Source organism: Saccostrea echinata, unplaced genomic scaffold (assembly GCF_033153115.1).
Source record: "Saccostrea echinata isolate AGI-Se365-2 ecotype Australia unplaced genomic scaffold, CSIRO_AGI_Sech_v1 ptg000072l, whole genome shotgun sequence".
In the NCBI taxonomy this organism is placed as follows: domain Eukaryota; kingdom Metazoa; phylum Mollusca; class Bivalvia; order Ostreida; family Ostreidae; genus Saccostrea; species Saccostrea echinata.
The window spans coordinates 2,816,329-2,829,630 of record NW_026889821.1 but is presented as its reverse complement, the minus strand read 5'-3'; the positions used below and the strand labels follow the sequence as shown (position 1 = coordinate 2,829,630).

General features: G+C 33.4%; 2 long non-coding RNA genes across 2 annotated transcripts; both read right to left on the bottom strand.

The window, feature by feature from the left end:
• Positions 1-7,185: 7,185 nt before the first annotated feature.
• On the bottom strand, positions 7,186-8,144 carry LOC133176203 (uncharacterized). The gene is made up of 3 exons (XR_009719403.1): positions 8,054-8,144; positions 7,556-7,658; positions 7,186-7,269 (listed from the first exon to the last, which is right to left on the bottom strand). It is a non-coding gene; the product is annotated as an uncharacterized LOC133176203 (long non-coding RNA).
• A 2,268-nt stretch (positions 8,145-10,412) lies between these two features.
• Positions 10,413-12,148, bottom strand: LOC133176284 (uncharacterized). Its single transcript, XR_009719425.1, has 4 exons — positions 12,048-12,148; positions 11,532-11,633; positions 11,149-11,238; positions 10,413-10,824 (listed from the first exon to the last, which is right to left on the bottom strand). It is a non-coding gene; the product is annotated as an uncharacterized LOC133176284 (long non-coding RNA).
• Positions 12,149-13,302: the final 1,154 nt, after the last annotated feature.

Genomic DNA, 13,302 nt, shown 5'->3' with positions numbered 1-13,302 from the left:
TTATATCATTACTTTAGAAATTATATAGTAGGTTAGGTAATAAAACACTTATTTCATGACTACGAGGGGAACAGTCAAACGCTGTTGTCCCTCGATAATGGGGAAGACCTGGGAAAGTGTTGCCCTCGGCCTTCGGCCTCGGGCAACAGTTTCCCAGGTCTTCCCCATTACCTCGGGACAACAGTTTGACTGTTCCCCTCGTAGTCATGAAATAAGTGTATAATATTATACTTTCATGTAAATTAGATGAATCTAATTCGTCCAGAAACATTTGTTAAAACACACTATAATTACCCGCTGAATATTGAAGCCACGCCCTTCAGCGTAGCAACAGTCAACATTGCTTGACGACGGGTAATATTCCAAAAAATATTGACTGCGCAGAAATTATGCGCGGAAGATTCACCGTAATATTTATTTGTATAAAACATTTAGTATGATATAATAAATATTGCATGTAGTTGAGTGTAACATTGAAAATTTTCAACCCTCGAAAACCATTGTCAACCTCGGCTGTGCCTCGGTTGACAATGGTTTTCTTTGGGTGAAAATGTTACACTCAACTACATGCAATATCTATATAGTATATTAATCACATTAATAAAAATTAATATCTTAAGGTAGGTCGCGGGTTTACTGCTTAAAATTCTTACGAGAAAACATATCCTGAAAATTTGATATAATGTTCCTTAGAATTTATAGCATTTTATCTGTAATTTTTAATAATTTAATTTTGTTTGTATTCTAGCCTCTGATTGGTTAATATCCAAAAAGGAACACAAATTATTTCTGTATAACCTGGTTTGGTATGCCCCCCCCCCCCCCCCCGACAACAAGCTGAATCATCTGTATCCATACAATCCTCTCATTTCCAGTCCCTGGGATTCATGGAAAATTCCAGATTTAATAAATGTACCTTTAACTTCAAACAATAATTCGATCTTACCACATGTAAACAAACAACAAGGCTGTTAAGCCTATGTATCAGTTTTTACCTCCCCTTGCTTCCCATCACTTCCGTTACTTCCGTTACTACAGTTGTATTATTGAGCGGCAAATTTGAACTAATAAAAAGCAACGAAATTTCACACCCATAGTTATTTAATGATTTTAAAATTGAATTATAAGGAATGACTCTAATTCTTGGCCAAATTATTCGAGTATAACCTGGTTTGGGTCAGTTTACGCTGTTTTATAATCCGCTTCGCGGATTATAAAGCGTAAACTGACCCAAACCAGGTTATACTCGAATAATTTGGCCAAGAATTAGAGTCATTCCTAAATTAAATTTGTCTACGTAGTTTAATGCTGTATTATAATACTGTAAATTAAACGCAGTATAGTTTTTATTACTATTTTTACGCTTTACTATTGAAATGTATAGAAAAATTCTACGGAAAGAGTTTCTTTAAAAAAAAGGTTGGATAACTTTTTAAAGACGTAGACGAATTAGTCAGGAATTTCAAAATATCCACGTGATCCTGATGAGGTAAAATTAAAACTTTTGAGAAAAAAAAATCAATTATATGTCTTCTCGCTAGTATTTCAAAGTTTGCTTTTATATTGCCAAAATGTTGCGGTTATGGCGTTATTTACGAGGGGCATTTGAAAAGTTCTGAGAACTATTTGATAAAATATTAACCGTTTAGCGGAAATTATTGAGTTTGATATCATTCGCAAGTGAGTTAAGGCTAAGTATAGGCGTTTCTATGCAAATGAACTAACTAAAACGCATAAAGGTTATATTTGTTATATAAAAAATGTTAAAAGTTATTTTCTAATGCAAACTTGGTACCCGCGACAAGTGATAGCCAGTACACATTATGATGTCATATTATGACGTCATTGCTCTCTACTACACAAAGTTATAAAGAACATCACCAAAAAAGCTTCGGCGCAAGGGCAAACCCTATTTATGTTTACAGAAACAGGGTCTAAATAGAAGCATAATATTCCAAGGATTTGTGATATTGCTGCACAAATATTGACAGATCAGGTGTTTCGTTACTGTTTGTAAAGTTTTGAGTTGAAACAGGGGAAAATTCACAGTCCGGTATAAGTTTCCACAAATTCTTATCAAACGAGAAAGTGCATAGGATTTGTGCAGCTCTTTTATTAAGTTTTAGAATATTATTCGTAAAAATATCAATTATTTACTTAAAATTAAATAGGGTATGCCCTTGCGCCATAGCTGTTTGTTGATGTGTTTTATTACTTTGAGTACTAGCGACCAATGATGTCATAATATGACGTCATAATGTGCACTAGCTATAACATGCCTTGGGAACTAAGTATGTATAAGAAAATGAATTTAAGCTTTCTCTGTATAATAAGTATACCTCTTTTGCATTTTTATTAGCTCATTTGCATAGAAACGCCTATTCACGCATCCACGCTCCGCCCACCGATGGCAACGAAAGTCACGTGGTTGCAGACTCCGACAAACTAACGTAAACAACATGGATGCGAGTTACAGAAATCGCACGGAAAAACTTTTCAATCGGCCTGTTTGCTCACGAATTTATACAGAAACGTTTGTCAAAATGTAAAATATGTTTCAGAGAGATTTCAATCACAAAATTTTAGTAAGTAGAAGTATAATTTTAACCTTTACCGATCTAGATCGGTACTGCATCCGACTTGAAGGTCAGTTCAGCTGTCTCCGAAATAGGCCTATTTACTGTTCTGATACGTATTGGATAGTAGATCAGGGAACGTTATTAATTTTCAATGTTTACAATAAAATTGACAACATTTGTTTGTTTTTTTATTTAGCATTAAAACCTCAACCGCCGAGAGACCCCCCCCCCCCTCCCCCAATATATTCCGTGTATACATCTTTATCGTTACTGACTAGATCTAATCAAGAAAGTGATATGCAGTGTATATGTGTTCCTCGATTTTGAAAGGTTGCTTTTGCTAGCGCTGATCCGGAAGGGACCCCTTGATATTTTCAGAACTGTCATATATTTGGACCACATCCCCCTGTTTGGATATAATTTTTTGTCTAAGAATTCTGAAATATGTAGCAACTCATTCATCACCACCCCTCTCTCCCAGATCCCTCAATCGTTTTGAATTGGACAAACTGATTATAGCTTATCATTATATTTTTATTTCTTTCATTTTTTTGTCCTCTCTGCACAGCACACTTAAGAGTTCTGATTCTGTGGTATTTTTATGAAATTAGAACATTCTGTCCCTAGATCTATAAATAAAAGAATTTGAATACTACAATTTGTAATAAATTTCTTAATATTTTAATAGGCCAAGATAAATTAATTGAATACTTTATGATTCTTCAACTGGATGTATTTTTCTCAAATGTTATGAAGTGAACAATAGAAATTTTTGTCAATATTATCTTTTATTAACCATTTTTCCTGGGGGTAAATGCAAGGTACCCTTGTTGAAAATGCATTGGGCATGCTCAAAATTTACACCTTCATAAAATTTTTCTTAATGTCTAAAAAATAACTAATCTCTGTGGAGATTCGGCTGGGCTAGATATTTCGTCTGACGCCCACCGAATCTCGGGACAGTCCTTCATAATTCATGTCTGGAAATTTAGCCCCAACTTCGGCCGGCTATATCAAGAATTAATCACCTAGGCGACACTGTCGTTCGCTTCAATTAAGTCATTTAGTTGTTTAATTAACTCTCTGTCACTATTATTTTCACATTGCTTACCGTTTAGGCATGTAAATCCCACCATAAAAACATTCACTAAAATCTCCGTTCAAAATATGGCTCCCCTGGCGTAATTGTTTATCTCCTTGCACTAAAGAGTTCCTACAGTCTGTTTTCTTTTATGTGATGCTGAACCTCTACTGTAGCTTTTAAGTATTTTTCATAGAAATGAAAACAGACCATATAGGAACTCTTTAGTGTGAGGAGATAAACAATTACATCAGGGGAGCCATATTTTGAAAGGAGATTTTAGTGAATGTCTTTATGGTGGGATTTACATGCCTAAACGGTAAGCAATGTGAAAATAATATTGACAGAGAGTTAATTAAACAACTAAATGACTTAATTGAAGCGAACGACAGTGTCGCCTAGGTGATTAATTCTTGATATAGCCAGCCGAAGTTGGGGCTGAATTTCCAGACATGAATTATGAAGGATTGTCCGAGATTCGGTGGGCGTCAGACCAAATATCTAGCCCAGCCGAATCTCCACCGAGATTAAAAAATAACCTGCTTAAGTTTATAAAGGGTCCTTAAAACTATAAATGGGATACAAACTTGAGTTAAAAATTCAGATATTATTTCACATAAATTTGAAGGGAAAAAATCTTCCTGTGTTTGTACATTAGTACAAAATAAATTTTCAAGATTTTAGTCATGTTTAAAATAAACAAAGATATTCATTCTAAATCCAATGCAGGCCCCGGTCTGTTCTCAGTTTATGGTTCTAGGCATGGACTTTGATATATATTTCAGAAATCCTTAAAAGTTCTAGGGTATCATAAGTAGAAATTACAATGTAAAAGACTGTTTAATGATCAAAACAATCAGTGTACTTCACTAGTACACACAAACTTAAGGGGTTAAGGAAAATGTTCACATATTGTTGTACAAATAAATTGCATTCAACATTTCAGATTGCTAGGTTTGAAGAACAAACATAAGTCTTCCTCAGCATTGCATATTCCAAGAGGAATCAGAAATCAATTCTGTATTGATATCGTAGATTTCAATCCAAAGATACCCATGAAAAGATACAAGATGTTCAAAAAATAAAGACAAGGTTCAGGTATACAGAAAGTTTAATGATATTGTACATTTCATATATAAGTAATAATAAAATCGTTTATGTCAAATTCAAAAAAAAAAGTATTATTTTTCTTCTATTAAATTTCCCTAGGCAGTGATATACATTTATAGGGTCAGATGTTTGAGTATTTAATTTTTATCAGTTGTTTCTCGTTGTATGATCACATCACTGTATAAATCATTTACTTATATCAGTATGACATATATTTTTGGGAATTTCATCTACATGTATGACAGTGCTACACATTTCATGTTATTCATCACCTTTATGAACTATACACTTGCTTATGCTATTCAGCACATTGTGGATACCATAAGATTTCATAACAAACATGTATTATGCTAATGGAGTTCATTAGATAAGTGAAAAGTCTGCTTCTCCTGAAATTAGTGAAGTCACTGAAAGTCAATCACTCATCTTTAAACCTTAACATATGTGTAACATGCATAAGGTCAACACATGCACATAGTCAATCACTGACACACCAAACATTGATGCTACACCTTTATTCCCAAATTGTGCCTTAGTCTAACCAGTGTTGATATACAATTATGGACTATTTACACAAAAATACCTAAAGTGACCGAGACAATTCTTTTGTCATTTGTATTGCCCCTTTTTTCTACATACAGTTGCATTGTTTTGATGTCAAAAAATCTAATAAATTTTCAATAATGTTTCATGTTGGTATAAATAATACACACATCACTGACATATACATTTTTTTTTACTGTTTTCTTCATGGCAAGTGGGCCTTGTTTTTCTCCTGCTGCTATGTTGAGTTGTAGACGATTACTTAGTCTGTTCTGTAGGTTCTCTCTGTTTTTGTTGTAGTTCTAAAACATGGTAAAATTAATCTAAAGATTCCTTAAAATGAAAAATAAAATTCTTAAGATCTATGCATATAACACAAATAAATTAAAGTAAAATATAACATTAAAAATGTGCTTTCTGATTAAATTAGAAAGAGATTTTAGAAGTATTGATATACTTCAAATATTACTTCAAGTATTGATTTACTTGGTATTTAACTGCATAAAAAACATTGATGTCAAGAATAAGTGGCTTAAGAGATTTTGACGCATTGTGGAAACAGTTACTTTTCTTTTGCAAGTCCTTTTCTCCATGATCATTTGTACATTACATAACTAACTGGAAAACTAGGGTGTGGTGATGTTCCTTTTGTATATATAGTGTTAAATCCAGACCCTAAAAAGGGCATGGTAATCCAATGATCAAAAGGGCACTTTATGCCGCGACAAGTTTTCATGAGGGCACTTTTTAACATCTTTGAAGTTACAAATATTTTCTTTATCATGTTTATGTACTTAAATTAATATTTAATACTGAAATCTTTTGTTATACAAGTATCTAAAAGAAAAATGTATAAACCTGTCAGCTTAATTAATTTAATACACACTGAGAGGGCAATTATTGCCAAAATTTAAATTCAAATTTTTTAATCAAGAAATTAGTATGGTTATCAAGGTTATGCTTAAACAGTAGTAGGTGTGAATCTTTTTGTCACTTGCTCAAGAATTATTTTAGTTTGGAGTATGAATTTTTTTCCCTTGCTTTAATATTGTTATTTGTGTATGAGGTAAATAACAGAACAAAATTGCAAGGGGGGGGGGGCTACTTGAATAATAAATGTAGAGGGTATTCTCTTTATTTTGAAAATAGTCTACCAACAAAATCAGTGAACACTGATCATACCAAAAAATTAAACTTGAAATAATATGTAAATTGGTTAAAACTTTTTTTCTGGCTTAGAAACATTAAGCCTCTGGGTGTCAATTCAAAAAGTTAGAACACAGAATCATTGAACATGAAAGAAACTAACTTCATACTTTGTTGTTTCCTAGCCCATTTCACACATAATATTCAGTTATTTTTTTTTGGTACTGTATATTGTAAGTTGACTTGATTCATCAGCAGTTTTATTTTTCACATTTCTTCATCTACTCTGTTTTTTCTACTTTCAAGTTAAAAAAAAAAGATCCTGATTTAAAATGTGTAACATTTTAATTTACAAATTAATCTATCTTTGACATTGGGCTCATTCTTGCATAATCAATGCAATTAAATATTTTCTCATGTTATCTCTTACACCCTGACAGCCTGAGGCATGTTACCTGCCCAGGTGGCTGTGTGCGTTCAAGCGAGAAATGATTTCCTGTCCTGAATTCACACCTTTGCGTGCATTAAATAAACAAAGGGGCTAATCAGCATGCACTGAATAAACAAAGCCGCTAGTCCATCTTGCCTCTGCTGGGCATATTTATTTATTTTTGCAAGGAAAAAAGGGCATGGCGCTGGAAAAAGGGCATGGCGTCGAGAGAAAAGGGCATGGCGCCGCGCCATGCTAGTTTGCTTTGGATTTAACACTAATATACATACATGTAGCCTGTTGACAATTCATTTGGACAGTCTGTTATGACACACGGGTGAAGATTCTTTTCTGTTTCCTTGTGTGCTCCATCATTGATCCTGAACATGCAATATTTTATTATAAATAATGCATTTGACTTGGAATTTTTTAAATGCTTTTAAAATTTTGATCTCATAAACAAATTTGTTGTTAACTATCCTCGGCAATTTCACAAAGACTAAATATCAATCGATAAGGTATAGTACAGAAATGACTATTCATCTGTGATTTTACTATGTCGAGTTTTCATGGTATGATATCTTCACTTGAATAAAAACATACTGGCTTTGTAACTAAGTTTCTTTATAACAGATACTTTTCTCAACATAATATCAGTAAACTTACCACTCTTCTCGATAATTCCAAAGAAGCCTTTCTTGATGACTGTGACCCATTTGGGGGAACTGGGCCTTGCTGTATACAGTCAGTATTTCATGGCCCATAAATGCTACAATTAATTTAGATTCCTAAAGCTATATATAATCACAAAATGTTTCAAAGATAAAGCATTGTAAAATTACCCACAAAAATGTTTGCAGCATTCTCATTTAATATCGAGAATTATATTCAGTTCACCGAGATTTATAGCTTTGAACGGTTGAGTCATCGTCTGAGCATGTTTGTAAATCACTATTGTACGTCATATAACATATTCTAAACATTGCTCTCTTAAATTGCCAATTATATTATCACTAACTTTGACATTTATATACCCGAATATCTTATTTTTTAACAGACAGTTGTGTTTCGGTCTTCCACATGACATGCCTTTATATCAGCTGTTTATGCAACGTAAACACTTGCTTTTCCGTGTTTTGGACTTAGAAAATGAATAAATCTCACCTTGTGTATTCTTTCCGGGTACCTCGTATCATTATTACATCTATCCCATGCATAGGACCTCACAATTTTTCGTTGCACAGCTGATATGTTGCATTAAACGATGTCATCTCACACCTCCGACATCTGTGTGTTGTCGGAGGTAATGGCGGACAAAGTTTCCGCGATTCTGATTGGCTGTGCGGAGATGGCAACTACGTCACCCGTGACGACGTGGAAGCGTGAAATAATCACGCATCCACGCTCCGCCCACCGATGGCAACGAAAGTCACGTGGTTGCAGACTCCGACAAACTAACGTAAACAACATGGATGCGAGTTACAGAAATCGCACGGAAAAACTTTTCAGTCGGCTTGTTTGCTCACGAATTTTTACAGAAACGTTTGTCAAAATGTCAGATATGTTTCAGAGATATTTCAAACACAAAATTTTAGTAAGTAGAAGAATAATTTTAACCTTTACCGATCTATATTGGTACTGCAAGCATCCGACTTGAAGGTCAGTTCAACTGTCTCCGAAATTTACTTTTCTGATACGTACTGCAGAGTAGATCACGGAACGTTATTAATTTTTAATGTTTAAAATAAAATTGACAATTTTTGTTTGTTGTTTAGTTAGCATTAAAACCTCAACTGCCGAGAGATTTTCCCCCCAATATTCCATGTATTCATCGATATTGACTAGATCTAATCAAGAAAATGATATGCAATGTATTTGTGTTTATCTATTTTGAAAGGTTGCTTATGATCCGGAAGGGAGTCAGGACTCTCCTATCCCTTGAAATGTTCAGAACTGTCATATATATAACAACCTAAAAATGCACTATTTGGCCCACATCCCTGTGTTTGGATATTATTTTTTGTCAAAGAATTCTGAAAGAACTCATTCATCACCACCCCTCTCCCACAATCGTTTTGATTTGGACAAACTGATTATAGTTTATTATTATATTTTCATTTCTTTCTTTCATTTTTTATTGTCCTCTCCACACAGCACACTTAAGATCGAGTTCTGATTCTGTGGTATTTTTATGCAATTAGAACATTCTGTCCCTAGATCTAAAAATTAAAGAATTTGAAAACTACAATTTATAATAAATTTCTTAATATTTTAATAGACCAAGATAAATGAATTGAATACTTTATGATTCTTCAACTGGATGTATTTCTCTCAAATGTTATAAAGTGCATATTTTTGTTCATCAGTATTACATGTATCTTTTATTATCGGAATCCATTTTTCCTGGGGGGTAAATGCAAGGTACCCTTGTTGAAAATTCATTGGGTATGCTCAAAATTTACACCTTCATACAATTTAATTTTCTCAATGTCTAAAAATATCCTGCTTAAGTGTATAAAGGGTCCTTAAAACTATAAATGGGGTACACACTTGAGTGAAAAATTCAGATATTTTTTCACATAAATTTGAAGGAAATAAATCTTCCTGTGTTTGTACCATAGTACAAAATAAACTTTCAAGATTTTAGTCATGCATGTTTAAAATAAATATAATCATTCCAAATCCAATGCATGCCCCAGTCTGTTCTAGGCATGGACTTTGATACATATTTCAGATATCCTTAATGGTTCTAGGGTATCATAAGTAGAAATTACATTGTAAAAGACTGTTTAATGATCAAAAACAGTCAGTGTACTTCACTAGTGACACATAAACTTGAGGGGTTAAGGAAAATGTTCACATACTGTTGTACAAATGAATTGCATTCAACAGTTCAGTTTGCTAGGTTTGAAGAACAAACATAAGTCTTCCTCAGCATAGCATTTTCCAAGAGGAATTAAAAATCAATTCTGTATTGATATCATAGATGTTAATCCAAAGATACCAATAAAAGGATACAAGATGTTCAATGAAATAAAGACAAGGTAAGGGTATACAGAAAAGTTTAATGATATTGTACATTTCATATAAAAGTAATAATAAAATTGTTTATGTCAAAATTAAAAATTATTATTTTTCTTCTATCAAATTTCCTTAGGCAGTGATATACATTTATAGGGTTAGGTGTTTGAATATTTAATTTGTATCAGTTGTTTCTCATTGTATGATCACATCACTGTATAAATCATTTACTTACATCAGTATGACGTATATTTTTGGGAATTTCATCTATGACAGTGCTACACATTTCATATTGTTATTCGTGTTATTCATCACCTTTGTGAACTATACACTTGTTTATGCTATTCAGCACATTGTGGATACCATAAGATTACATAAACAAACATGTATTATGCTAATGGAGTTCATTAGATAAGTGAAAAGCCTGCTTCTCCTGAAATTAGTGAAGTCACTGAAAGTCAATCACTCATCTTTAAACCTAGCATAACATGCATAAGGTCAACACATGCACATAGTCAATCACTGACACACCAAACATTGATGCTACACCCTTTAATCCAAAATTGTGCCATAGCCACATCAGTGTTGATATACAATTATGGAGTATTTGCACAAAAAATACCAATAGTCACTGAGACAATCCTTTTGTCATTTGTATTGCCCCTTCTTTTCTACATACAGTGGAATTGTTTTGATGTCAAAAAATCTAATAAATTTTCAATAATATTTCATGTTGGTATAAATAATACACACATCACTGACATGTATTTTTTTTTACTGTTTTCTTCATGGCAAGTGGGCCTTGTTTTTCTCTTGCTGCTATGTGGAGTTGTAGACGATTACTTATTCTGTTCTGTAGGTTCTCTCTGTTTTTGTTGTAGTTCTCCAACATGGTAAAATTAATCCAAAGATTTCTTAAAATGAAAAATAAATTCTAAAGATCTATGAGTATAACACAAATAAAGTACCAATATCTAAAATGTGCTTTCTGATTAAATTAGAAAGAGATTTTAGAAGTATTGATTTACTTCACATATTACTTCAAGTACTGATTTACTTGGTATTTAACTGCATAAAAACAATGATGTCAAGAATAAGTGGCTTCAGAGATTTTGATGCAATATGGAAACAGTTACTGATACTTTTCTTTTGCAGTTCCCTTTCTCCATAATCATTTGTAAATTACATAACTAATAGGAAAACTAGGGTGTGGTGATGTTCCTTTTGTATATACATACATGTAGCCTGTTAACAATTCATTTGGACATTCTGTTATGACACATGGGTGAAGGTTCTTTTCTGTTTCCTTGCGTGCTCCATCGTTGATCCTGAATGCATGCAATATTTTATTAAAATATAAATAATGCATTTGACTTGAATTTTTTAAATGCTTTTAAAATCTTGATCTCATAAACAAATTTGCAGTTAACTATTCTCAGCGTTTTCACCAAGACTAAATATTTATCGATAAGGTATAGTACAGAAATGACTATTCATCTATGATTTTATTATGTCAAGTTTTCATGGTATAATGATATCTTCACTTGCATAAACATACTAGGTTTGTAACTAAGTTTCTTCATAACGGATACTTTTCTTAACATAATATCAGTAAGCTTACAACTTGTCTCGATAAATCCAAAGAAGCTTTGTTGATGACTGTGACCCATCTGAGGGAACTGGATTTTGCTGTTTACAGTCAGTATTTCATGACCCATAAATGCTACAATTAATTTAGATTCATGAAGCTATACACAATCACAAAATGTTTCAAAGTTAAAGCATTGTAAAATTACTCACAAAACATTTTTTGCAGCATTCTCATTTAATATCGAGAATTATATTCAGTTCACCGAGATTAGCTTTAAACGGTCGAGTCATGGTCCGAGCACATAAAGTGCAAAGTTCGTAAATCACTATTGTACGTGGTATAACACAATCTAAACATTGCTCTCTTTAATTGCCAATTATATTATCACTAACTTTGACATTAATATACCCGAATAACTTATTTTTTAACAGACAGTTGTGTTTCGGTCTTCCACATGACATGCCTTTATATCAGCTGTTTTAGTGTTTATGCAACGTAAACACTTGCTTTTCCGTGTTTTGGATTTAGAAAATGAATAAATCTCACCTTGTGTATTCTTTCCGGGTACCTCGTATCATTATTACATCTATCCCATGCATAGGACCTCACAATTTTTCGCTGCACAGCGGATATGTTGCATTAAACGATGTCATCTAACTCCTCCGACATGTGTGTTTTGTCGGAGGTAATGGCGGATGATGTTTCCGCGATTCTGATTGGCTGTGCGGAGATGGCAACTACGTCACCCGTGACGACGTGGAAGCGTGAATACCTAGCCTTAACTCACTTGCGTTTGAAAGGTCAGAAAAATACACACCTATTGTGACGTCACTTTGTAATATTTATGACGTAATAACTCCGAAAATGACGCCAGAAACCCGGGTGTTTAGCATACTGACCACGAAAATGACGTAACAAAAGACAAACTTTCTGTGAATTAAAATTTTAAAGTCAACTTTTGCTCATTACTCGGATGCACGCTAACGGACACAAATGCCAGTTGGGAGAATGTTTACGTAGACTACAGTGGTATTTTATTTAGGAGATCCTGTAGTTCTGAGGGGGTATAAGCGTGTGTTAAACATAGCATGTTATTATTGAATCTCGCTCAAAATATTGCGTAAAAAGGACCTACTGTAGCTGTGAGAAAATGACAAAGTTGAAAATCAAAGGAGAATAGTGGACCGTGTTACAAAGTCTTGTAGACATTAATTCGTCAGGTGGTTTAACCAATATTGTGGGAACGATTAAAGCTCAAGATAAGTTAAGTTAAGGGTACCTGTGACGGTACATATTGTCGTTTTGTACATATTGTCGTTGGCAACAATATGTACCTACCCTCACTGTACATAGATAAGATATGTTTTATTACTAATCCAGTGCCCAAATGAGCATAAAGAGAACAAACTTACAAGAGAAAGGCCTAAAATATAGTTGAAAGAAAAAAAAATATTGTCGACCATCTGTACATATTGTCGCCGGCGACAATATGTACCGAAACGAGCCAAGTATTTTTCTACTGCATAATGGACGACAGAACGTACAGTCAAACACCAGCACATATTGTCGTCGGTGACAATATGTACAGTCAAGGTCGGCACATTTTGTCGTCGATATATTGTTTTGACGAATATTTACTTGTATAAAGAAAGAGAGATTGACAAACACAAACACAAGCACAAAGGGAGACAGACAGCATTTCTCACAATACTGTAGGGAGAAAATTGGTCAGAAAATTGTGTCCAGGATTGATGTACATCACTATGATATGTCAAGATACTGTGATTCTTAAGAGAACTGA